This window comes from Nelumbo nucifera, chromosome 4 (genome assembly GCF_055504915.1).
Source record: "Nelumbo nucifera cultivar China Antique chromosome 4, China Antique-T2T, whole genome shotgun sequence".
NCBI lineage: Eukaryota > Viridiplantae > Streptophyta > Magnoliopsida > Proteales > Nelumbonaceae > Nelumbo > Nelumbo nucifera.
In genome coordinates, this window is record NC_142652.1 from 50,637,871 (window position 1) to 50,658,407 (window position 20,537).

The following is a 20,537-nucleotide window of genomic DNA, read 5'->3' on the forward strand; positions in this document are numbered from 1 at the left end:
GTCTCCCAGAAACAACAAATGGAATTTGCAAATACAAATCAAAATAAAATATTAATAAAATTGGGGTGCAACACGAGGACTTCCCAGGAGGTCACCCATCCTAGTACTACTCTCGCCCAAGCACGCTTAACTTCGGAGTTCTGATGGGATCCGGTGCATTAGTGCTGGTATGATCGCACCCGTTTAATTCATGCTCGCTTAGATCTTTATGCACTAACTTGCTCCCCTCCATTAATTGTTTTAGATTTGAAAAAACTGTGTATGCAGCCTTCCTCCCTTGGTAACCGTGCACAACTTCTTACGTGAGCGGATCGTTTGCTTTTCAGATCTGCCGCACCATCGGATAAATGCAATACTATCACGGGGCCCACAATGCACGACGAATACCGAAAGCCCGGTTCCTGCATTGTTGCCATATAGTAATGACGATCGTGCCGCAAATGGTCCGAGTATCCGACGCGTTGTTTCCAGTTGTATCGCCGAAACAACAAATGGAATTTGCAAATACAAATCAAAATAAAATATTAATAAAATTGGGGTGCAACACGAGGACTTCCCAGGAGGTCACCCATCCTAGTACTACTTTCGCCCAAGCACGCATAACTTCAGAGTTCTGATGGGATCCGGTGCATTAGTGCTGGTATGATCGCACCCATTTAATTCATGCTCGCTTAGATCTTTATGCACTATCTTGCTCCCCTCCATTAATTGTTTTAGACTTGAAAAAACTGTGTATGCAGCCTTCCTCCCTTGGTAACCGTGCACAAGCTCCTACGTGAGCAGAGTGTTTGCTTTTCAGAACTGCCGCACCCCCGGGTAGATGCAATACTATCGCGGGGCCCACAATGCACGACGAATGCCGACAGCCCGGTTCCTGCATCGTTGCCATTCAGAAATGACGAACGTGCCGCAAATGGTCCGAGTATCCGACGCATTGTTTCCAGTTGTCTCCCAGAAACAACAAATGGAATTTGCAAATACAAATCAAAATAAAAGATTAATAAAATTGGGGTGCAACACGTGGACATCCCAAGAGGTCACCCATCCCAGTACTACTCTCGCCCAAGCACGCTTAACTTCGGAGTTCTGATGGGATCCGGTGCATTAGTGCTGGTATGATCGCACCCATTTAATTCATGCTCGCTTAGATCTTTATGCACTATCTTGCTCCCCTCCATTAATTGTTTTAGACTTGAAAAAATTGTGTATGCAGCCTTCCTCCCTTGGTAACCGTGCACAAGCTCCTACGTGAGCAGAGTGTTTGCTTTTCAGATCTGCCGCACCCCCGGATAGATGCAATACTATCGCGGGGCCCACAATGCACGACGAATGCCGAAAGCCCGGTTCTTGCACGGTTCCCATTCAGTAATGACGATCGTGCCGCAAATGGTCCGAGTATCCGGCGTGTTGTTTGCGTTTGTCTCGCCGAAAGAACAAATGGAATTTGCAAATACGTTATCAAAATAAAATATTAATAAAATTGGGGTGCAACAAGAGGACTTCCCAGGAGGTCACCCATCCTAGTACTACTCTCGCCCAAGCACACTTAACTCCGGAGTTCTGATGGGATCCGTTGCATTAGTGCTGGTATGATCGCACCCGTTTAATTCATGCTCGCTTAGATCTTTATGCACTATCTTGCTCCCCTGCATTAATTGTTTTAGATTTGAAAAAAATGTGTATGCAGCCTTCCTCCCTTGGTAACCGTGCACAAGCTCCTACGTGAGCGGAGTGTTTGCTTTTCATATCTGCCGCACCTCCAGATAGATGCAATACTATCGCGGGGCCCACAATGCATGACGAATGCCGAAAGTCCGGTTCTTGCATCGTTGCCATTCAGTAATGACGATCGTGCCGCAAATGGTCCGAGTATCCGACGCGTTGTTTCCAGTTGTATCGCCGAAAGAACAAATGGAATTTGCAAATACAAATCAAAATAAAATATTAATAAAATTGGGGTGCAACACGAGGACTTCCCAGGAGGTCACCCATTCTAGTACTACTCTCGCCCAAGCACACTTAACTTCGGAGTTCTGATGGGATCCGGTGCATTAGTGCTGGTATGATCGCACCCGTTTAATTCCTGCTCGCTTAGATCTTTATGCACTATTTTGCTCCCCTCCATTAATTGTTTTAGATTTAAAAAAACTGTGTATGCAACCTTCCTCCCTTGGTAACCGTGCACAAGCTCCAACGTGAGCAGATTGTTTGCTTTTCAGATCTGCCGCACCACCGAATAAATGCAATACTATCGCGGGGCCCACAATGCACGACGAATGCCGAAAGCCCGGTTCCTGCATCGTTCCCATTCAGTAATGACGATCGTGCCGCAAATGGTCCGAGTATCCGACGCGTTGTTTCCAGTTGTATCGCCGAAAGAACAAATGGAATTTACAAATACAAATCAAAATAAAATATTAATAAAATTGGGGTGCAACACGAGGACTTCCCAGGAGGTCACCCATTCTAGTACTACTCTCGCCCAAGCACATTTAACTTCGGAGTTCTGATGGGATCCGGTGCATTAGTGCTGGTATGATTGCACCCGTTTAATTCATGCTCGCTTAGATCTTTATGCACTATCTTGCTCCCCTCCATTAATTGTTTTAGATTTAAAACAACTGTGTATGCAGCCTTCCTCCCTTGGTAACCGTGCACAAGCTCCTACGTGAGCGGATTGTTTGCTTTTCAGATCTACCGCACCACCGGATAAATGCAATACTATCGCGGGGCCCACAATGCACGACGAATGCCGAAAGCCGGTACCTGTATCATTGCCACTCAGTAATGACGATCGTGCCGCAAATGGTCCGAGTATCCGACGCATTGTTTCCAGTTGTCTCCCAGAAATAACAAATGGAATTTGCAAATACAAATCAAAATAAAATATTAATAAAATTGGGGTGCAACACGAGGACTTCCCAGGAGGTCACCCATCCTAGTACTACTTTCGCCCAAGCACACTTAACTTCAGAGTTCTGATGGGATCCGGTGCATTAGTGCTGGTATGATCGCACCCATTTAATTCATGCTCGCCTAGATCTTTATGCACTATCTTGCTCCCCTCCATTAATTGTTTTAGACTTGAAAAAACTGTGTATGCAGCCTTCCTCCCTTGGTAACCGTGCACAAGCTCCTACGTGAGCAGAGTGTTTGTTTTTCAGAACTGCCGCACCCCCGGATAGATGCAATACTATCACGGGGCCCACAATGCACGACGAATGCCAAAAGCCCGGTTTTTGCACGGTTCCCATTCAGTAATGACAATCGTGCCGCAAATGGTCCGAGTATCCGGCGCGTTGTTTGCGTTTGTCTCGCCGAAACGACAAATGGAATTTGCAAATACGATATCGAAATAAAATATTAATAAAATTGGGGTGCAACACGAGGACTACCCAGGAGGTCACCCATCCTAGTACTACTCTCGCCCAAGCACGCTTAACTTCGGAGTTCTGATGGGATCCGGTGCATTAGTGCTGGTATGATCGCACCCGTTTAATTCATGCTCGCTTAGATCTTTATGCACTAACTTGCTCCCCTCCATTAATTGTTTTAGATTTGAAAAAACTGTGTATGCAGCCTTCCTCCCTTGGTAACCGTGCACAAGCTCTTACGTGAGCGGATTGTTTGTTTTTCAGATCTGCCGCACCACCGGATAAATGCAATACTATCGCGGGGCCCACAATGCACGACGAATGCCGAAATCCCGGTTCCTGCATCGTTGCCAAATAGTAATGACGATCGTGCCGCAAATGGTCCGAGTATCCGACGCATTGTTTCCAGTTGTCTCCCAGAAACAACAAATGGAATTTGCAAATACAAATCAAAATAAAATATTAATAAAATTGGGGTGCAACACGAGGACTTCCCAGGAGGTCACCCATCCTAGTACTACTCTCGCCCAAGCACGCTTAACTTCGGAGTTCTGATGGGATCCGGTGCATTAGTGCTGGTATGATCGCACCCGTTTAATTCATGCTCGCTTAGATCTTTATGCACTAACTTGCTCCCCTCCATTAATTGTTTTAGATTTGAAAAAACTGTGTATGCAGCCTTCCTCCCTTGGTAACCGTGCACAACTTCTTACGTGAGCGGATCGTTTGCTTTTCAGATCTGCCGCACCATCGGATAAATGCAATACTATCACGGGGCCCACAATGCACGACGAATACCGAAAGCCCGGTTCCTGCATTGTTGCCATATAGTAATGACGATCGTGCCGCAAATGGTCCGAGTATCCGACGCGTTGTTTCCAGTTGTATCGCCGAAACAACAAATGGAATTTGCAAATACAAATCAAAATAAAATATTAATAAAATTGGGGTGCAACACGAGGACTTCCCAGGAGGTCACCCATCCTAGTACTACTCTCGCCCAAGCACGCTTAACTTCGGAGTTCTGATGGGATCCGGTGCATTAGTGCTGGTATGATCGCACCCATTTAATTCATGCTCGCTTAGATCTTTATGCACTTTCTTGCTCCCCTCCATTAATTGTTTTAGACTTGAAAAAACTGTGTATGCAGCCTTCCTCCCTTGGTAACCGTGCACAAGCTCCTACGTGAGCAGAGTGTTTGCTTTTCAGAACTGCCGCACCCCCGGGTAGATGCAATACTATCGCGGGGCCCACAATGCACGACGAATGCCAAAAGCCCGGTTTTTGCACGGTTCCCATTCAGTAATGACAATCGTGCCGCAAATGGTCCGAGTATCCGACGCGTTGTTTGCGTTTGTCTCGCCGAAACGACAAATGGAATTTGCAAATACGATATCGAAATAAAATATTAATAAAATTGGGGTGCAACACGAGGACTTCCCAGGAGGTCACCCATCCTAGTACTACTCTCGCCCAAGCACACTTAACTTCGGAGTTCAGATGGGATCCGGTGCATTAGTGCTGGTATGATCGCACCCGTTTAATACATGCTCGCTTAGATCTTTATGCACTATCTTGCTCCCCTCGATTAATTGTTTTAGACAAGAAAAAACTGTGTATGCAGCTTTCCTCCCTTGGTAACCGTGCACAAGCTCCTACGTGAGCAGAGTGTTTGCTTTTCAGATCTGCCGCACCTCCGGATAGATGCAATACTATCGCGGGGCCCACAATGCATGACGAATGCCGAAAGTCCGGTTCTTGCATCATTGCCATTCAGTAATGACGATCGTGCCGCAAATGGTCCGAGTATCCGACGCGTTGTTTCCAGTTGTATCGCCGAAAGAACAAATGGAATTTGCAAATACAAATCAAAATAAAATATTAATAAAATTGGGGTGCAACACGAGGACTTCCCAGGAGGTCACCGATTCTAGTACTTCTCTCGCCCAAGCACACTTAACTTCGGAGTTCTGATGGGATCCGGTGCATTAGTGCTGGTATGATCGCACCCGTTTAATTCATGCTCGTTTAGATCATTATGCACTATCTTGCTCCCCTCCATTAATTGTTTTAGATTTAAAAAAACTGTGTATGCAACCTTCCTCCCTTGGTAACCGTGCACAAGCTCCTACGTGAGCGGATTGTTTGCTTTTCAGATCTGCCGCACCACCGGATAAATTCAATACTATCGCGGGGCCCACAATGCACGACGAATGCCGACAGCCCGGTTCCTGCATTGTTGCCATTCAGTAATGACGATCGTGCCGCAAATGGTCCGAGTATCCGACGCATTGTTTCCAGTTGTCTCCCAGAAACAACAAATGGAATTTGTAAATACAAATCAAAATAAAATATTAATAAAATCGGGGTGCAACACGAGGACTTCCCAGGAGATCACCCATCCTAGTACTACTCTCGCCCAAGCACTCTTAACTTCGGAGTTCTGATGGGATCCAGTGCATTAGTGCTGCTATGATCGCATCCGTTTAATTCATGCTCGCTTAGATCTTTATGCACTGTCTTGCTCCCCTCCATTAATTGTTTTAGACATGAAAAAACTGTGTATGCAGCTTTCCTCCCATGGTAACCGTGCACAAGCTCCTACGTGAGCAGAGTGTTTGCTTTTCAGATCTGCCGCACCCCTGGATAGATGCAATACTATCGCGGGGCCCACAATGCACGACGAATGCCAAAAGCCCGGTTTTTGCACGGTTCCCATTCAGTAATGACGATTGTGCCGCAAATGGTCCGAGTATCCGGCGCGTTGTTTGCGTTTGTCTCGCCGAAACGACAAATGGAATTTGCAAATACGATATCGAAATAAAATTTTAATAAAATTGGGGTGCAACACGAGGACTTCCCAGGATGTCACCCATCCTAGTACTACTCTCGCCCAAGCACACTTAACTTCGGAGTTCTGATGGGATCCGGTGCATTAGTGCTGGTATGATCGCACCCGTTTAATTCATGCTCGCTTATATCTTTATGAACTATCTTGCTCCCCTCCATTATATGTTTTAGATTTGAAAAAAATGTGTATGCAGCCTTCCTCCCTTGGTAACCGTGCACAAGCTCCTACGTGAGCGGAGTGTTTGCTTTTCAGATCTGCCGCACCTCCGGATAGATGCAATACTATCGCGGGGTCCACAATGCATGACGAATGCCGAAAGCCCGGTTCTTGCATCGTTGCCATTCAGTAATGACGATCGTGCCGCAAATGGTCCGAGTATCCGACTCGTTGTTTCCAGTTGTATCGCCGAAACAACAAATGGAATTTGCAAATACAAATCAAAATAAAATATTAATAAAATTGGGGTGCAACACGAGGACTTCCCAGGAGGTCACCCATTCTAGTACTACTCTCGCCCAAGCATACTTAACTTCGGAGTTCTGATGGCATCCAGTGCATTAGTGCTGGTATGATCGCACCCGTTTAATTCATGCTCGCTTAGATCTTTATGCACTATATTCCTCCCCTGCATTAATTGTTTTAGATTTGAAAAAACTGTGTATGCATCCTTCCTCCCTTGGTAACCGTGCACAAGCTCCTACGTGAGCGGATTGTTTGCTTTTCAGATTTGCCGCACCACCGGAAAAATGCAATACTATCACGGGGCCCACAATGCACGACGAATGCCGACAGCCCGGTTCCTGCATCGTTGCCATTCAGAAATGACGAACGTGCCGCAAATGGTCCGAGTATCCGACGCATTGTTTCCAGTTGTCTCCCAGAAACAACAAATGGAATTTGCAAATACAAATCAAAATAAAAGATTAATAAAATTGGGGTGCAACACAAGGACTTCCCAAGAGGTCACCCATCCCAGTACTACTCTCGCCCAAGCACGCTTAACTTCGGAGTTCTGATGGGATCCGGTGCATTAGTGCTGGTATGATCGCACCCGTTTAATTCATGCTCGCTTATATCTTTATGCACTATCTTGCTCCCCTCCATTAATTGTTTTAGACTTGAAAAAATTGTGTATGCAGCCTTCCTCCCTTGGTAACCGTGCACAAGCTCCTACGTGAGCAGAGTGTTTGCTTTTCAGATCTGCCGCACCCCCGGATAGATGCAATACTATCGCGGGGCCCACAATGCACGACGAATGCCGAAAGCCCGGTTCTTGCACGGTTCCGATTCAGTAATGACGATCGTGCCGCAAATGGTCCGAGTATCCGGCGTGTTGTTTGCGTTTGTCTCGCCGAAAGAACAAATGGAATTTGCAAATACGTTATCAAAATAAAATATTAATAAAATTGGGGTGCAACAAGAGGACTTCCCAGGAGGTCACCCATCCTAGTACTACTCTCGCCCAAGCACACTTAACTTCGGAGTTCTGATGGGATCCGGTGCATTAGTGCTGGTATGATCGCACCCGTTTAATACATGCTCGCTTAGATCTTTATGCACTATCTTGCTCCCCTGCATTAATTGTTTTAGATTTGAAAAAAATGTGTATGCAGCCTTCCTCCCTTGGTAACCGTGCACAAGCTCCTACGTGAGCGGAGTGTTTGCTTTTCCTATCTGCCGCACCTCCGGATAGATGCAATACTATCGCGGGGCCCACAATGCATGACGAATGCCGAAAGTCCGGTTCTTGCATCGTTGCCATTCAGTAATGACGATCGTGCCGCAAATGGTCCGAGTATCCGACGCGTTGTTTCCAGTTGTATCGCCGAAAGAACAAATGGAATTTGCAAATACAAATCAAAATAAAATATTAATAAAATTGGGGTGCAACACGAGGACTTCCCAGGAGGTCACCCATTCAAGTACTACTCTCGCCCAAGCACACTTAACTTCGGAGTTCTAATGGGATCCGGTGCATTAATGCTGGTATGATCGCACCCGTTTAATTATTGCTCGCTTAGATCTTAATTCACTATCTTGCTCCCCTCCATTAATTGTTTTAGATTTAAAAAAACTGTGTATGCAACCTTCCTCCCTTGGTAACCGTGCACAAGCTCCTACGTGAGCGGATTGTTTGCTTTTCAGATCTGCCGCACCACCGAATAAATGCAATACTATCGCGGGGCCCACAATGCACGACGAATGCCGAAATCCCGGTTCCTGCATCGTTGCCATTCAGTAATGACGATCGTGCCGCAAATGGTCCGAGTATCCGACGCGTTGTTTCCAGTTGTATCGCCGAAACAAGAAATGGAATTTGCAAATACAAATCAAAATAAAATATTAATAAAATTGGGGAGCAACACGAGGACTTCCCAGGAGGTCACCCATCCTAGTACTACTTTCGCCCAAGCACGCTTAACTTCAGAGTTCTGATGGGATCCGGTGCATTAGTGCTGGTATGATCGCACCCGTTTAATTCATGCTCGCTTAGATCTTTATGCACTATCTTGCTCCCCTCCATTAATTGTTTTAGACTTGAAAAAACTGTGTATGCAGCCTTCCTCCCTTGGTAACCGTGCACAAGCTCCTACGTGAGCAGAGTGTTTGCTTTTCAGAACTGCCGCACCCCCGGGTAGATGCAATACTATCGCGGGGCCCACAATGCACGACGAATGCCAAAAGCCCGGTTTTTGCACGGTTCCCATTCAGTAATGACAATCGTGCCGCAAATGGTCCGAGTATCCGACGCGTTGTTTGCGTTTGTCTCGCCGAAACGACAAATGGAATTTGCAAATACGATATCGAAATAAAATATTAATAAAATTGGGGTGCAACACGAGGACTTCCCAGGAGGTCACCCATCCTGGTACTACTCTCGCCCAAGCACACTTAACTTCGGAGTTCAGATGGGATCCGATGCATTAGTGCTGGTATGATCGCACCCGTTTAATACATGCTCGCTTAGATCTTTATGCACTATCTTGCTCCCCTCCATTAATTGTTTTAGACAAGAAAAAACTGTGTATGCAGCTTTCCTCCCTTGGTAACCGTGCACAAGCTCCTACGTGAGCAGAGTGTTTGCTTTTCAGATCTGCCGCACCTCCGGATAGATGCAATACTATCGCGGGGCCCACAATGCATGACGAATGCCGAAAGTCCGGTTCTTGCATCATTGCCATTCAGTAATGACGATCGTGCCGCAAATGGTCCGAGTATCCGACGCGTTGTTTCCAGTTGTATCGCCGAAAGAACAAATGGAATTTGCAAATACAAATCAAAATAAAATATTAATAAAATTGGGGTGCAACACGAGGACTTCCCAGGAGGTCACCGATTCTAGTACTACTCTCGCCCAAGCACACTTAACTTCGGAGTTCTGATGGGATCCGGTGCATTAGTGCTGGTATGATCGCACCCGTTTAATTCATGCTCGTTTAGATCATTATGCACTATCTTGCTCCCCACCATTAATTGTTTTAGATTTAAAAAAACTGTGTATGCAACCTTCTTCCCTTGGTAACCGTGGACAAGCTCCTACGTGAGCAGATTGTTTGCTTTTCAGATCTGCCGCACCACCGGATAAATGCAATACTATCGCGGGGCCCACAATGCACGACGAATGCCGACAGCCCGGTTCCTGCATTGTTGCCATTCAGTAATGACGATCGTGCCGCAAATGGTCCGAGTATCCGACGCATTGTTTCCAGTTGTCTCCCAGAAACAACAAATGGAATTTGTAAATACAAATCAAAATAAAATATTAATAAAATTGGGGTGCAACACGAGGACTTCCCAGGAGGTCACCCATCCTAGTACTACTCTCGCCCATGCACTCTTAACTTCGTAATTCTGATGGGATCCAGTGCATTAGTGCTGCTATGATCGCATCCGTTTAATTCATGCTCGCTTAGATCTTTATGCACTATCTTGCTCCCCTCCATTAATTGTTTTAGACATGAAAAAACTGTGTATGCAGCTTTCCTACCATGGTAACCGTGCACAAGCTCCTACGTGAGCAGAGTGTTTGTTTTTCAGATCTGCCGCACCCCTGGATAGATGCAATACTATCGCGGGGCCCACAATGCACGACGAATGCCAAAAGCCCGGTTTTTGCACGGTTCCCATTCAGTAATGACGATTGTGCCGCAAATGGTCCGAGTATCCGGCGCGTTGTTTGCGTTTATCTCGCCGAAACGACAAATGGAATTTGCAAATACGATATCAAAATAAAATATTAATAAAATTGGGGTGCAACACGAGGACTTCCCAGGATGTCACCCATCCTAGTACTACTCTCGCCCAAGCACGCTTAACTTTGGAGTTCTGATGGGATCCGGTGCATTAGTGCTGGTATGATCCCACCCGTTTAATTCATGCTCGCTTAGATCTTTATGCACTATCTTGCTCCCCTCCATTAATTGTTTTAGACTTGAAAAAACTTTGTATGCAGCCTTCCTCCCTTGGTAACCGTGCACAAGCTCCTACGTGAGCAGAGTGTTTGTTTTTCAGATCTGCCGCACCCCTGGATAGATGCAATACTATCGCAGGGCCCACAATGCACGACGAATGCCAAATGCCCGGTTTTTGCACGGTTCCCATTCAGTAATGACGATCGTGCCGCAAATGGTCCGAGTATCCGGCGCGTTGTTTGCGTTTGTCTCGCCGAAACGACAAATGGAATTTGCAAATACGATATCGAAATAAAAAATTAATAAAATTGGGGTGCAACACGAGGACATCCCAGGAGGTCACCCATCCTAGTACTACTCTCGCCCAAGCGCACTTAACTTCGGAGTTCTGATGGGATCCGGTGCATTAGTGCTGGTATGATCGCACCCGTTTAATTCATACTTGCGTAGATCTTTATGCACTATCTTGCTCCCCTCCCTTAATTGTTTTAGACTTGAAAAAACTGAGTATGCAGCCTTCCTCCCTTGGTAACCGTGCACAAGCTCCTACGTGAGTAGAGTGTTTGTTTTTCAGATCTGCCGCACCCCCGGATAGATGCAATACTATCGCGGGGCCCACAATGCACGACGAATGCCAAAAGCCCGGTTTTTGCACGGTTCCCATTCAGTATTGACAATCGTGCCGCAAATGGTCCGAGTATCCGGCGCGTTGTTTGCGTTTGTCTCGCCGAAACGACAAATGGAATTTGTAAATACGATATCGAAATCAAATATTTATAAAATTGGGGTGCAACACGAGGACTTCCCAGGAGGTCACCCATCCTAGTACTACTCTCGCACAAGCACACTTAACTTCGGAGTTCTGATGGGATCCGGTGCATTAGTGCTGGTATGATCACACCCGTTTAATTCATGCTCGCTTAGATCTTTATGAACTATCTTGCTCCCTTCCATTAATTGTTTTAGATTTGAAAAAAATGTGTATGCAGCCTTCCTCCCTTGGTAACCGTGCACAAAATCCTACGTGAGCGGAGTGTTTGCTTTTCAGATCTGCCGCACCTCCGGATAGATGCAATACTATCGCGGGGCCCACAATACATGACGAATGCCGAAAGCCCGGTTCTTGCATCGTGCCATTCAGTAATGACGATCGTGCCGCAAATGGTCCGAGTATCCGACGCATTGTTTCCAGTTGTCTCCCAGAAACAACAAATGGATTTGCAAATACAAATCAAAATAAAATATTAATAAAATTGGGGTGCAACACGAGGACTTCCCAGGAGGTCACCCATCCTACTACTACTCTCGCCCAAGCACGCTTAACTTTGGAGTTCTGATCGGATCCGGTGCATTAGTGCTGGTATGATCGCACCCATTTAATTCAAGCTCGCTTAGATCTTTATGCACTATCTTGCTCCCCTCCATTAATTGTTTTAAACTTGAAAAAACTTTGTATGCAGCCTTCCTCCCTTGGTAACCGTGCACAAGCTCCTCCGTGAGCAGAGTGTTTGCTTTTCAGATCTGCCGCACCCCCGGATAGATGCAATATTATCGCGGGGCCCACAATGCACGACGAATGCCAAAAGCCCGGTTTTTGCACGGTTCCCATTCAGTATTGACAATCGTGCCGCAAATGGTCCGAGTATCCGGCGCATTGTTTGCGTTTGTCTCGCCGAAACGACAAATGGAATTTGTAAATACGATATCGAAATAAAATATTAATAAAATTGGGGTGCGACACGAGGACTTCCCAGGAGGTCACCCATCCTAGTCCTACTCTCGCCGAAGCACACTTAACTTCGGAGTTCTGATGGGATCCGGTGCAGTAGTGCTGGTATGATCGCACCCGTTTAATTCATGCTCGCTTAGATCTTTATGAACTATCTTGCTCCCTTCCATTAATTGTTTTAGATTTGAAAAAAATGTGTATGCAGCCTTCCCCCCTTGGTAACCGTGCACAAGCTCCTACGTGAGCGGAGTGTTTGCTTTTCAGATCTGCCGCACCGCCGAATAGATGCAATACTATCGCGGGGCCCACAATGCATGACGAATGCCGAAAGCCCGGTTCTTGCATCGTTGCCATTCAGTAATGACGATCGTGCCGCAAATGGTCCGAGTATCCGACGCATTGTTTCCAGTTGTCTCCCAGAAACAACAAATGGAATTTGCAAATACAAATCAAAATAAAATATTAATAAAATTGGGGTGCAACACGAGGACTTTCCAAGAGGTCACCCATCCTAGTACTACTCTCCCCCAGGCACGCTTAACTTTGGAGTTCTGATGGGATCCGGTGCATTAGTGCTGGTATGATCGCACCCGTTTAATTCATGCTCGCTTAGATCTTTATGCACTCTCTTGCTCCCCTCCATTAATTGTTTTAGACTTGAAAAAACTGTGTATGCAGCCTTCCTCCCTTGGTAACCGTGCACAAGTTACTACGTGAGTAGAGTGTTTGTTTTTCAGATCTGCCGCACCCCCGGATAGATGCAATACTATCGCGGGGCCCACAATGCACGACGAATTCGAAAACCCGGTTTTTGCATGGTTCCCATTCAGTATTGACAATCGTGCCGCAAATGGTCCGAGTATCCGGCGCGTTGTTTGCGTTTGTCTCGCCGAAACGACAAATGGAATTTATAAATACGATATCGAAATAAAATATTAATAAAATTGGGGTGCAACACGAGGACTTCCCAGGAGGTCACCCATCCTAGTACTACTCTCGCCCAAGCACACTTTACTTCGGAGTTCTGATGGGATCCGGTGCATTAGTGCTGGTATGATCGCACCCGTTTAATTCATGCTCGCTTAGATCTTTATGAACTATATTTCTCCCTTCCATTAATTGTTTTAGATTTGAAAAAAATGTTTATGCAGCCTTCCTCCCTTGGTAACCGTGCACAAGCTCCTTCGTGAGCGAAGTGTTTGTTTTTCAGATCTGCCGCACCTCCGGATAAATGCAATACTATCGCGGGGCCCACAATGCATGACGAATGCCGAAAGCCCGGTTCTTGCATCGTTGCCATTCAGTAATGACGATCGTGCCGCAAATGGTCTGAGTATCCGACGCATTGTTTCCAGTTGTCTCCCAGAAACAACAAATGGAATTTGCAAATACAAATCAAAATAAAATATTAATAAAATTGGGGTGCAACACGAGGACTTCCCAGGAGGTCACCCATCCTAGTACTACTCTCCCCCAAGCACGCTTAACTTTGGAGTTCTGATGGGATCCGGTGCATTAGTGCTAGTATGATCGCACCCGTTTAATTCATGCTCGCTTAGATCTTTATGCACTCTCTTGCTCCCCTCCATTAATTGTTTTAGACTTGAAAAAACTGTGTATGCAGCCTTCCTCCCTTGGTAACCGTGCACAAGTTCCTACGTGAGTAGAGTGTTTGCTTTTCAGATCTGCCGCACCCCCGGATAGATGCAATACTATCGCGGGGCCCACAATGCACGACGAATGCGAAAACCCGGTTTTTGGACGGTTCCCATTCAGTATTGACAATCGTGCCGCAAATGGTCCGAGTATCCGGCGCGTTGTTTGCGTTTGTCTCGCCGAAACGACAAATGGAATTTATAAATACGATATCGAAATAAAATATTAATAAAATTGGGGTGCAACACGAGGACTTCCCAGGAGGTCACCCATCCTAGTACTACTCTCGCCCAAGCACACTTAACTTCGGAATTCTGATGGGATCCGGTGCATTAGTGCTGGTATGATCGCACCCGTTTAATTCATGCTCGCTTAGATCTTTATGCACTATCTTGCTCCCCTCCATTAATAGTTTTAGATTTGAAAAAACTGTGTATGCAGCCTTCCTCCCTTGGTAACCGTGCACAAACTCCTACGAGAGCGGATTGTTTGCTTTTCAGATCTGCCGCACCACCGGATAAATGCAATACTATCGCGGGGCCCACAATGCACGACGAATGCCGAAAGCCCGGTTCCTGCATCGTTGCCATATAGTAATGACGATCGTGCCGCAAATGGTCCGAGTATCCGAGGCGTTGTTTCCAGTTGTATCGCCGAAACAACAAATGGAATTTGCAAATACAAATCAAAATAAAATATTAATAAAATTGGGGTGCAACACGGGGACTTCCCAGGAGGTCACCCATTCTAGTACTACTCTCGCCCAAGAACACTTAACTTCGGAGTTCTGATGGGATCCGGTGCATTAGTGCTGGTATGATCGCAGCCGTTAAATTCATGCTCGCTTAGATCTTTATGCACTATCTTACTCCCCTCCATTAATTGTTTGATTTGAAAAAATTGTGTATGCAGCCTTCCTCCCTTGGTAACCGTGCACAAGCTCCTACGTGAGCAGAGTGTTTGCTTTTCAGATCTGCCGCACCCCCGGATAGATGCAATACTATCGCGGGGCCCACAATGCACGACGAATGCCAAAAGCCCGGTTTTTGCACGGTTCCCATTCAGTAATGACGATCGTGCCGCAAATGGTCCGAGTATCCGGCGCGTTGTTTGCGTTTGTCTCGCCGAAACGACAAATGGAATTTGTAAATACGATATCGAAATAAAATATTAATAAAATTGGGGTGCAACACGAGGACTTCCCAGGAGGTCACCCATCCTAGTACTACTCTCGCCCAAGCACACTTAACTTCGGAGTTCTGATGGGATCCAGTGCATTAGTGCTGGTATGATCGCACCCGTTTAATTTATGCTCGCTTAGATCTTTATGAACTATCTTGCTCCCTTCCATTAATTGTTTTAGATTTGAAAAAAATGTGTATGCAGCCTTCCTCCCTTGGTAACCGTGCACAAGCTCCTACGTGAGCGGAGTGTTTGCTTTTCAGATCTGTCGCACCTCCGGATAGATGCAATACTATCGCGGGGCCCACAATGCATGACGAATGCCGAAAACCCGGTTCTTGCATCGTTGCCATTCAGTAATGACGATCGTGCCGCAAATGGTCCGAGTATCCGGCGCGTTGTTTGCGTTTGTCTCGCCGAAACAACAAATGGAATTTGCAAATACGATATCGAAATAAAATATTAATAAAATTGGGGTGCAACACGAGGACATCCCAGGAGGTCACCCATCCTAGTACTACTCTCGCCCAAGCACACTTAACTTTGGAGTTCTGATGGGATCCGGTGCATTAGTGCTGGTATGATCGCACCCGTTTAATTCATGCTTGCTTAGATCTTTATGCACTATCTTGCTCCCCTCCCTTAATTGTTTTAGACTTGAAAAAACTGTGTATGCAGCCTTCCTCCCTTGGTAACCGTGCACAAGCTCCTACGTGAGTAGAGTGTTTGCTTTTTAGATCTGCCGCACCCCCGGATAGATGCAATACTATCGCGGGGCCCACAATGCATGACGAATGCCAAAAGCCCGGTTTTTGCACGGTTCCCATTCAGTATTGACAATCGAGCCGCAAATGGTCCGAGTATCCGGCGCGTTGTTTGCGTTTGTCTCGCCGAAACGACAAATGGAATTTGTAAATACGATATCGAAATAAAATATTAATAAAATTGGGGTGCAACACGAGGACTTCCCAGGAGGTCACCCATCCTAGTACTACTCTCGCCCAAGCACACTTAACTTCGGAGTTCTGATGGGATCCAGTGCATTAGTGCTGGTATGATCGCACCCGTTTAATTCATGCTTGCTTAGATCTTTATGAACTATCTTGCTCCCCTCCATTAATAGTTTTAGACTTGAAAAAACTGTGTATGCAGCCTTCCTCCCTTGGTAACCGTGCACAAGATCCTACGTGAGCGGAGTGTTTGCTTTTCAGATCTGCCGCACCTCCGGATAGATGCAATACTATCGCGGGGCCCACAATACATGACGAATGCCGAAAGCCCGGTTCTTGCATCGTTGCCATTCAGTAATGACGATCGTGCCGCAAATGGCCCGAGTATCCGACGCATTGTTTCCAGTTGTCTCACAGAAACAACAAATGGAATTTGCAAATACAAATCAAAATAAAATATTAATAAAATTGGGGTGCAACACGAGGACTTCCCAGGAGGTCACCCATCGTACTACTACTCTCGCCCAAGCACGCTTAACTTTGGAGTTCTGATCGGATCCGGTGCATTAGTGCTGGTATGATCGCACCCATTTAATTCATGCTCGCTTAGATCTTTATGCACTATCTTGCTCCCCTCCATTAATTGTTTTAGACTTGAAAAAACTTTGTATGCAGCCTTCCTCCCTTGGTAACCGTGCACAAGCTCCTACGTGAGCAGAGTGTTTGCTTTTCAGATCTGCCGCACCCCCGGATAGATGCAATATTATCGCGGGGCCCACATAGCATGACGAATGCCAAAAGCCCGGTTTTTGCACGGTTCCCATTCAGTATTGACAATCGTGCCGCAAATGGTCCGAGTATCCAGCGCGTTGTTTGCGTTTGTCTCGCCGAAACGACAAATGGAATTTGTAAATACGATATCGAAATAAAATATTAATAAAATTGGGGTGCAACACGAGGACTTCCCAGGAGGTCACCCATCCTAGTCCTACTCTCGCCCAAGCACACTTAACTTCGGAGTTCTGATGGGATCCAGTGCATTAGTGCTGGTATGATCGCACCCGTTTAATTCATGCTTGCTTAGATCTTTATGAACTATCTTGCTCCCTTCCATTAATTGTTTTAGATTTGAAAAAAATGTGTATGCAGCCTTCCTCCCCTGGTAACCGTGCACAAGCTCCTACGTGAGCGGAGTGTTTGCTTTTCAGATCTGCCGCACCTCCGGATAGATGCAATACTATCGCGGGGCCCACAATGCATGACGAATGCCGAAAGCCCGGTTCTTGCATCGTTGCCATTCAGTAATGACGATCGTGCCGCAAATTGTCCGAGTATCCGACGCATTGTTTCCAGTTGTCTCCCAGAAACAACAAATGGAATTTGCAAACACAAATCAAAATAAAATATTAATAAAATTGGGGTGCAACACGAGGACTTCCCAGGAGGTCACCCATCCTAGTACTACTCTCCCCCAAGCACGCTTAACTTTGGAATTCTGATGGGATCCGGTGCATTAATGCTGGTATGATCGCACCCGTTTAATTCATGCTCGCTTAGATCTTTATGCACTATCTTGCTCCCCACCATTAATAGTTTTAGACTTGAAAAAACTGTGCATGCAGCCTTCCCCCCTTGGTAACCGTGCACAAGCTCCTACGTGAGCAGAGTGTTTGCTTTTCAGATCTGCCGCACCCCGGATAGATGCTATACTATCGCAGGGCCCACAATGCACGACGAATGCCAAATGCCCGGTTTTTGCACGGTTCCCATTCAGTAATGACGATCGTGCCGCAAATGGTCCGAGTATCCGGCGCGTTGTTTGCGTTTGTCTCGCCGAAACGACAAATGGAATTTGCAAATACGATATCGAAATAAAATATTAATAAAATTGGGGTGCAACACGAGGACTTCCCAGGAGGTCACCCATCCTAGTACTACTCTCGCCCAAGCACACTTAACTTCGGAGTTCTGATGGGATCCGGTGCATTAGTGCTGGTATGATCGCACCCGTTTAATTCATGCTCGCTTAGATCTTTATGCACTATCTTGCTCCCCTCCATTAATAGTTTTAGACTTGAAAAAACTGTGTATGCAGCCTTCCTCCCTTGGTAACCGTGCACAAGATCCTACGTGAGCGGAGTGTTTGCTTTTCAGATCTGCCGCACCTCCGGATAGATGCAATACTATCGCGGGGCCCACAATACATGACGAATGCCGAAAGCCCGGTTCTTGCATCGTTGCCATTCAGTAATGACGATCGTGCCGCAAATGGCCCGAGTATCCGACGCATTGTTTCCAGTTGTCTCACAGAAACAACAAATGGAATTTGCAAATACAAATCAAAATAAAATATTAATAAAATTGGGGTGCAACACGAGGACTTCCCAGGAGGTCACCCATCGTACTACTACTCTCGCCCAAGCACGCTTAACTTTGGAGTTCTGATCGGATCCGGTGCATTAGTGCTGGTATGATCGCACCCATTTAATTCATGCTCGCTTAGATCTTTATGCACTATCTTGCTCCCCTCCATTAATTGTTTTAGACTTGAAAAAACTTTGTATGCAGCCTTCCTCCCTTGGTAACCGTGCACAAGCTCCTACGTGAGCAGAGTGTTTGCTTTTCAGATCTGCCGCACCCCCGGATAGATGCAATATTATCGCGGGGCCCACATAGCATGACGAATGCCAAAAGCCCGGTTTTTGCACGGTTCCCATTCAGTATTGACAATCGTGCCGCAAATGGTCCGAGTATCCAGCGCGTTGTTTGCGTTTGTCTCGCCGAAACGACAAATGGAATTTGTAAATACGATATCGAAATAAAATATTAATAAAATTGGGGTGCAACACGAGGACTTCCCAGGAGGTCACCCATCCTAGTCCTACTCTCGCCCAAGCACACTTAACTTCGGAGTTCTGATGGGATCCAGTGCATTAGTGCTGGTATGATCGCACCCGTTTAATTCATGCTTGCTTAGATCTTTATGAACTATCTTGCTCCCTTCCATTAATTGTTTTAGATTTGAAAAAAATGTATATGCAGCCTTCCTCCCTTGGTAACCGTGCACAAGCTCCTACGTGAGCGGAGTGTTTGCTTTTCAGATCTGCCGCACCTCCGGATAGATGCAATACTATCGCGGGGCCCACAATGCATGACGAATGCCGAAAGCCCGGTTCTTGCATCGTTGCCATTCAGTAATGACGATCGTGCCGCAAATTGTCCGAGTATCCGACGCATTGTTTCCAGTTGTCTCCCAGAAACAACAAATGGAATTTGCAAACACAAATCAAAATAAAATATTAATAAAATTGGGGTGCAACACGAGGACTTCCCAGGAGGTCACCCATCCTAGTACTACTCTCCCCCAAGCACGCTTAACTTTGGAATTCTGATGGGATCCGGTGCATTAATGCTGGTATGATCGCACCCGTTTAATTCATGCTCGCTTAGATCTTTATGCACTATCTTGCTCCCCACCATTAATAGTTTTAGACTTGAAAAAACTGTGCATGCAGCCTTCCCCCCTTGGTAACCGTGCACAAGCTCTTACGTGAGCAGAGTGTTTGCTTTTCAGATCTGCCGCACCCCGGATAGATGCTATACTATCGCAGGGCCCACAATGCACGACGAATGCCAAATGCCCGGTTTTTGCACGGTTCCCATTCAGTAATGACGATCGTGCCGCAAATGGTCCGAGTATCCGGCGCGTTGTTTGCGTTTGTCTCGCCGAAACGACAAATGGAATTTGCAAATATGATATCGAAATAAAATATTAATAAAATTGGGGTGCAACACGAGGACTTCCCAGGAGGTCACCCATCCTAGTACTACTCTCGCCCAAGCACACTTAACTTCGGAGTTCTGATGGGATCCGGTGCATTAGTGCTGGTATGATCGCACCCGTTTAATTCATGCTCGCTTAGATCTTTATGAACTATCTTGATCCCTTCCATTAATTGTTTTAGATTTGAAAAAAATGTTTATGCAGCCTTCCTCCCTTGGTAACCGTGCACAAGCTCCTGCGTGAGCGAAGTGTTTGCTTTTCAGATCTGCCGCACCCCCGGATAGATGCAATACTATCGCGGGGCCCACAATGCATGACGAATGCCGAAAGCCCGGTTCTTGCTTCGTTGCCATTCAGTAATGACGATCGTGCCGCAAATGGTCCGAGTATCCGACGCATTGTTTCCAGTTGTCTCCCAGAAACAACAAATGGAATTTGCAAATACAAATCAAAATAAAATATTAATTAAATTGGGGTGCAACACGAGGACTTCCCTGGAGGTCACCCATCCTAGTACTACTCTCGCCCAAGCACGCTTAACTTCGGAGTTCTTATGGGATCCGGTGCATTAGTGCTAGTATGATCGCACCCGTTTAAT

General features: G+C 46.2%; 40 non-coding genes and 4 pseudogenes across 40 annotated transcripts; all 44 read right to left on the minus strand.

Annotated features, from left to right (window-relative positions):
• Positions 1–62: 62 nt before the first annotated feature.
• LOC148793401 (5S ribosomal RNA) lies at positions 63–181 on the minus strand. Its single transcript, XR_016071217.1, has one exon. It is a non-coding gene; the product is annotated as a 5S ribosomal RNA (ribosomal RNA).
• Positions 182–535: 354 nt separating this feature from the next.
• Positions 536–654, minus strand: LOC148793402 (5S ribosomal RNA). The gene has a single exon (XR_016069962.1). It is a non-coding gene; the product is annotated as a 5S ribosomal RNA (ribosomal RNA).
• Positions 655–1,008: 354 nt separating this feature from the next.
• On the minus strand, positions 1,009–1,127 carry LOC148793403 (5S ribosomal RNA). The gene has a single exon (XR_016072297.1). It is a non-coding gene; the product is annotated as a 5S ribosomal RNA (ribosomal RNA).
• A 355-nt stretch (positions 1,128–1,482) lies between these two features.
• LOC148793404 (5S ribosomal RNA) lies at positions 1,483–1,601 on the minus strand. The gene has a single exon (XR_016070386.1). It is a non-coding gene; the product is annotated as a 5S ribosomal RNA (ribosomal RNA).
• Positions 1,602–1,955: 354 nt separating this feature from the next.
• Positions 1,956–2,074, minus strand: LOC148793405 (5S ribosomal RNA). The gene has a single exon (XR_016071619.1). It is a non-coding gene; the product is annotated as a 5S ribosomal RNA (ribosomal RNA).
• Positions 2,075–2,428: 354 nt separating this feature from the next.
• On the minus strand, positions 2,429–2,547 carry LOC148793406 (5S ribosomal RNA). The gene has a single exon (XR_016072701.1). It is a non-coding gene; the product is annotated as a 5S ribosomal RNA (ribosomal RNA).
• Positions 2,548–2,900: 353 nt separating this feature from the next.
• LOC148793407 (5S ribosomal RNA) lies at positions 2,901–3,019 on the minus strand. Its single transcript, XR_016075264.1, has one exon. It is a non-coding gene; the product is annotated as a 5S ribosomal RNA (ribosomal RNA).
• Positions 3,020–3,374: 355 nt separating this feature from the next.
• LOC148793408 (5S ribosomal RNA) lies at positions 3,375–3,493 on the minus strand. Its single transcript, XR_016072266.1, has one exon. It is a non-coding gene; the product is annotated as a 5S ribosomal RNA (ribosomal RNA).
• Positions 3,494–3,847: 354 nt separating this feature from the next.
• Positions 3,848–3,966, minus strand: LOC148793409 (5S ribosomal RNA). Its single transcript, XR_016071228.1, has one exon. It is a non-coding gene; the product is annotated as a 5S ribosomal RNA (ribosomal RNA).
• A 354-nt stretch (positions 3,967–4,320) lies between these two features.
• On the minus strand, positions 4,321–4,439 carry LOC148793410 (5S ribosomal RNA). The gene has a single exon (XR_016071239.1). It is a non-coding gene; the product is annotated as a 5S ribosomal RNA (ribosomal RNA).
• Positions 4,440–4,794: 355 nt separating this feature from the next.
• On the minus strand, positions 4,795–4,913 carry LOC148793411 (5S ribosomal RNA). Its single transcript, XR_016070732.1, has one exon. It is a non-coding gene; the product is annotated as a 5S ribosomal RNA (ribosomal RNA).
• A 354-nt stretch (positions 4,914–5,267) lies between these two features.
• On the minus strand, positions 5,268–5,386 carry LOC148793412 (5S ribosomal RNA). Its single transcript, XR_016069086.1, has one exon. It is a non-coding gene; the product is annotated as a 5S ribosomal RNA (ribosomal RNA).
• A 354-nt stretch (positions 5,387–5,740) lies between these two features.
• Positions 5,741–5,859, minus strand: LOC148793413 (5S ribosomal RNA). Its single transcript, XR_016070350.1, has one exon. It is a non-coding gene; the product is annotated as a 5S ribosomal RNA (ribosomal RNA).
• A 355-nt stretch (positions 5,860–6,214) lies between these two features.
• LOC148793414 (5S ribosomal RNA) lies at positions 6,215–6,333 on the minus strand. The gene has a single exon (XR_016075027.1). It is a non-coding gene; the product is annotated as a 5S ribosomal RNA (ribosomal RNA).
• A 354-nt stretch (positions 6,334–6,687) lies between these two features.
• On the minus strand, positions 6,688–6,806 carry LOC148793415 (5S ribosomal RNA; annotated as a pseudogene).
• Positions 6,807–7,160: 354 nt separating this feature from the next.
• LOC148793416 (5S ribosomal RNA) lies at positions 7,161–7,279 on the minus strand. Its single transcript, XR_016071185.1, has one exon. It is a non-coding gene; the product is annotated as a 5S ribosomal RNA (ribosomal RNA).
• Positions 7,280–7,634: 355 nt separating this feature from the next.
• LOC148793417 (5S ribosomal RNA) lies at positions 7,635–7,753 on the minus strand. The gene has a single exon (XR_016073634.1). It is a non-coding gene; the product is annotated as a 5S ribosomal RNA (ribosomal RNA).
• A 354-nt stretch (positions 7,754–8,107) lies between these two features.
• LOC148793418 (5S ribosomal RNA) lies at positions 8,108–8,226 on the minus strand. Its single transcript, XR_016072854.1, has one exon. It is a non-coding gene; the product is annotated as a 5S ribosomal RNA (ribosomal RNA).
• A 354-nt stretch (positions 8,227–8,580) lies between these two features.
• On the minus strand, positions 8,581–8,699 carry LOC148793419 (5S ribosomal RNA). Its single transcript, XR_016068972.1, has one exon. It is a non-coding gene; the product is annotated as a 5S ribosomal RNA (ribosomal RNA).
• A 355-nt stretch (positions 8,700–9,054) lies between these two features.
• LOC148793420 (5S ribosomal RNA) lies at positions 9,055–9,173 on the minus strand. The gene has a single exon (XR_016072831.1). It is a non-coding gene; the product is annotated as a 5S ribosomal RNA (ribosomal RNA).
• Positions 9,174–9,527: 354 nt separating this feature from the next.
• Positions 9,528–9,646, minus strand: LOC148793421 (5S ribosomal RNA). Its single transcript, XR_016075739.1, has one exon. It is a non-coding gene; the product is annotated as a 5S ribosomal RNA (ribosomal RNA).
• A 354-nt stretch (positions 9,647–10,000) lies between these two features.
• LOC148793422 (5S ribosomal RNA) lies at positions 10,001–10,119 on the minus strand (annotated as a pseudogene).
• A 355-nt stretch (positions 10,120–10,474) lies between these two features.
• On the minus strand, positions 10,475–10,593 carry LOC148793423 (5S ribosomal RNA; annotated as a pseudogene).
• A 355-nt stretch (positions 10,594–10,948) lies between these two features.
• On the minus strand, positions 10,949–11,067 carry LOC148793424 (5S ribosomal RNA). Its single transcript, XR_016068748.1, has one exon. It is a non-coding gene; the product is annotated as a 5S ribosomal RNA (ribosomal RNA).
• A 355-nt stretch (positions 11,068–11,422) lies between these two features.
• LOC148793425 (5S ribosomal RNA) lies at positions 11,423–11,541 on the minus strand. Its single transcript, XR_016075018.1, has one exon. It is a non-coding gene; the product is annotated as a 5S ribosomal RNA (ribosomal RNA).
• A 352-nt stretch (positions 11,542–11,893) lies between these two features.
• On the minus strand, positions 11,894–12,012 carry LOC148793426 (5S ribosomal RNA). Its single transcript, XR_016069660.1, has one exon. It is a non-coding gene; the product is annotated as a 5S ribosomal RNA (ribosomal RNA).
• Positions 12,013–12,367: 355 nt separating this feature from the next.
• Positions 12,368–12,486, minus strand: LOC148793427 (5S ribosomal RNA; annotated as a pseudogene).
• Positions 12,487–12,840: 354 nt separating this feature from the next.
• On the minus strand, positions 12,841–12,959 carry LOC148793428 (5S ribosomal RNA). Its single transcript, XR_016070480.1, has one exon. It is a non-coding gene; the product is annotated as a 5S ribosomal RNA (ribosomal RNA).
• Positions 12,960–13,313: 354 nt separating this feature from the next.
• On the minus strand, positions 13,314–13,432 carry LOC148793429 (5S ribosomal RNA). Its single transcript, XR_016072119.1, has one exon. It is a non-coding gene; the product is annotated as a 5S ribosomal RNA (ribosomal RNA).
• Positions 13,433–13,786: 354 nt separating this feature from the next.
• LOC148793430 (5S ribosomal RNA) lies at positions 13,787–13,905 on the minus strand. Its single transcript, XR_016069647.1, has one exon. It is a non-coding gene; the product is annotated as a 5S ribosomal RNA (ribosomal RNA).
• A 354-nt stretch (positions 13,906–14,259) lies between these two features.
• Positions 14,260–14,378, minus strand: LOC148793431 (5S ribosomal RNA). The gene has a single exon (XR_016072865.1). It is a non-coding gene; the product is annotated as a 5S ribosomal RNA (ribosomal RNA).
• Positions 14,379–14,732: 354 nt separating this feature from the next.
• LOC148793432 (5S ribosomal RNA) lies at positions 14,733–14,851 on the minus strand. The gene has a single exon (XR_016069652.1). It is a non-coding gene; the product is annotated as a 5S ribosomal RNA (ribosomal RNA).
• A 353-nt stretch (positions 14,852–15,204) lies between these two features.
• Positions 15,205–15,323, minus strand: LOC148793433 (5S ribosomal RNA). Its single transcript, XR_016072526.1, has one exon. It is a non-coding gene; the product is annotated as a 5S ribosomal RNA (ribosomal RNA).
• A 355-nt stretch (positions 15,324–15,678) lies between these two features.
• LOC148793434 (5S ribosomal RNA) lies at positions 15,679–15,797 on the minus strand. Its single transcript, XR_016069184.1, has one exon. It is a non-coding gene; the product is annotated as a 5S ribosomal RNA (ribosomal RNA).
• A 355-nt stretch (positions 15,798–16,152) lies between these two features.
• Positions 16,153–16,271, minus strand: LOC148793435 (5S ribosomal RNA). The gene has a single exon (XR_016072527.1). It is a non-coding gene; the product is annotated as a 5S ribosomal RNA (ribosomal RNA).
• A 354-nt stretch (positions 16,272–16,625) lies between these two features.
• Positions 16,626–16,744, minus strand: LOC148793436 (5S ribosomal RNA). Its single transcript, XR_016069890.1, has one exon. It is a non-coding gene; the product is annotated as a 5S ribosomal RNA (ribosomal RNA).
• A 355-nt stretch (positions 16,745–17,099) lies between these two features.
• On the minus strand, positions 17,100–17,218 carry LOC148793437 (5S ribosomal RNA). The gene has a single exon (XR_016069435.1). It is a non-coding gene; the product is annotated as a 5S ribosomal RNA (ribosomal RNA).
• A 354-nt stretch (positions 17,219–17,572) lies between these two features.
• LOC148793438 (5S ribosomal RNA) lies at positions 17,573–17,691 on the minus strand. Its single transcript, XR_016070514.1, has one exon. It is a non-coding gene; the product is annotated as a 5S ribosomal RNA (ribosomal RNA).
• Positions 17,692–18,045: 354 nt separating this feature from the next.
• Positions 18,046–18,164, minus strand: LOC148793439 (5S ribosomal RNA). The gene has a single exon (XR_016070840.1). It is a non-coding gene; the product is annotated as a 5S ribosomal RNA (ribosomal RNA).
• Positions 18,165–18,518: 354 nt separating this feature from the next.
• LOC148793440 (5S ribosomal RNA) lies at positions 18,519–18,637 on the minus strand. Its single transcript, XR_016069891.1, has one exon. It is a non-coding gene; the product is annotated as a 5S ribosomal RNA (ribosomal RNA).
• Positions 18,638–18,992: 355 nt separating this feature from the next.
• On the minus strand, positions 18,993–19,111 carry LOC148793441 (5S ribosomal RNA). The gene has a single exon (XR_016069436.1). It is a non-coding gene; the product is annotated as a 5S ribosomal RNA (ribosomal RNA).
• Positions 19,112–19,465: 354 nt separating this feature from the next.
• Positions 19,466–19,584, minus strand: LOC148793442 (5S ribosomal RNA). The gene has a single exon (XR_016070515.1). It is a non-coding gene; the product is annotated as a 5S ribosomal RNA (ribosomal RNA).
• A 354-nt stretch (positions 19,585–19,938) lies between these two features.
• On the minus strand, positions 19,939–20,057 carry LOC148793443 (5S ribosomal RNA). The gene has a single exon (XR_016070841.1). It is a non-coding gene; the product is annotated as a 5S ribosomal RNA (ribosomal RNA).
• A 354-nt stretch (positions 20,058–20,411) lies between these two features.
• On the minus strand, positions 20,412–20,530 carry LOC148793444 (5S ribosomal RNA). Its single transcript, XR_016074329.1, has one exon. It is a non-coding gene; the product is annotated as a 5S ribosomal RNA (ribosomal RNA).
• Between the last annotated feature and the right edge of the window lie 7 nt (positions 20,531–20,537).